Consider the following 1,671-nt stretch of genomic DNA (forward strand, 5'->3'; position numbering starts at 1 on the left):
CGTGTATCAAGTTTATGGCGCCGTTGCCGGAGATTGATTGTGCATCAACAATGATTAGATTGGAAGATCACTAGATTGAGTATTTTATTTTGTGAGTTTCATTTTCTGTTTGAGTGATTTACTTTTTGTTTTAGTTATACTTCTTCTCTTCTCCCTCTACTCTTTTGTTTTTTTTTGTTATTTTCAATTCTGTTTGCTAACCCATTAACTGTTTGATATATTGCATCACCCACAACTAACAGCAATTCTGACACAAATACTGTCTGCACCTATTTTCTCTGCTTGTACTTGTTGGTTGTATGACAGGGAGAAGAAGCGGGGCTTCAACTTCCTTTGATTCTGAACCGGAGAGAACCTTCCTTAGACTAAGGAGGGAGGCAAAAGAAAAACGATTAATTGGTGCTGAAGAAGAGGAGGAACGGTTTGAGGAATACTTTGAACCAAACATGGGAGAAAACATAGAAAATCATCATGAAAAAGAGACTCACAACCATGGCAGAGGAGGTGGAGCAAATCATGCTGGGGAGGATAGAAGAGTTTTGGGCTCTTACATTAATCCAAACCCAGGCAATTTTGGAAGTAGCATCCAAAAGCCAACAATCCATGCCAACAACTTTGAACTTAAACCACAGCTCATCACCCTTTTTCAGAACAACTATTCGTTTGGAGGAGGTATTCAAGAAGACCCCAATCAACATTTGACCACCTTCCTGAGAATATGTGACACAGTGAAATCTAATGGTGTTCATCCTGACGCCTATAGACTGCTCTTATTTCCCTTCTCACTCAGAGACAAGGCAGCCAAGTGGCTGGAATCCTTCCCAAGGGAGAGCTTGACAACTTGGGAGGATGTGGTGAACAAATTCTTAGCAAGATTCTACCCTCCTCAACGAATCAATAGGCTGAGAGCTGAGGTTCAAACCTTCAGGCAACAAGATGGTGAGACTCTGTATGAAGCATGGGAGAGGTTCAAAGACTTAACAAGGAGGTGTCCACCTGACATGTTCAATGAATGGGTCCAGCTGCACATTTTCTATGAAGGGCTCTCTTATGAGTCAAAGAAGGCAGTAGACCATTCATCTGGAGGATCCTTGAACAAGAAGAAGACCATTGAGGAAGCCATAGATGTTATTGAAACAGTAGCAGAAAAGGACTACTTCTATGCTTCCGAAAGAGGGAACACAAGAGGAGTGATGGAGCTAAACAATGTAGATGCTCTGTTGGCCCAAAACAAGCTCATTACCCAGCAGCTGGCTGACCTCACCAAGAAGATGGAGAGGAACCAAGTAGCAGCAATCTCATCTTCATCAACAATCCAAGAAGGAGTGAATGAAGAAGCAGAGGGGAGTCAGGAGCAAGCCAACTACATTGGGAATTCACCAAGGAAAAACTATGATCCATACTCCAAGACTTACAACCCTGGATGGAGAAATCACCCGAACTTTGGATGGAGAAGTGAGCAAGATCAAAAGCAATTCACCCAGAGGACATCTCAACACCCCCACAACAACACTTCTCCACATACTTATCAAAACCAAAACAGCACGTCTGCTCCGAATCACTCATCAATTGATGACAAGCTCTCTAAGATTGAAGCCTTACTTGAAGGAATATGCCAAGAGATTCAAGAAAATAAGGTGTTCAAAGAGGAGGTGCGAGCCAATATTAAGA

The 1,671-nt window shown here is 42.3% G+C and overlaps 1 non-coding gene across 1 annotated transcript; it reads right to left on the reverse strand.

Annotated features, from left to right (window-relative positions):
* Nucleotides 1-899: 899 nt before the first annotated feature.
* On the reverse strand, nt 900-1,003 carry LOC148548284 (small nucleolar RNA R71). Its single transcript, XR_015898838.1, has one exon. It is a non-coding gene; the product is annotated as a small nucleolar RNA R71 (small nucleolar RNA).
* Between the last annotated feature and the right edge of the window lie 668 nt (nt 1,004-1,671).

This window comes from Arachis ipaensis, chromosome B8 (assembly GCF_059453495.1).
Source record: "Arachis ipaensis isolate K30076 ecotype BB chromosome B8, ASM5945349v1, whole genome shotgun sequence".
Taxonomy (NCBI): Eukaryota; Viridiplantae; Streptophyta; class Magnoliopsida; order Fabales; family Fabaceae; genus Arachis; species Arachis ipaensis.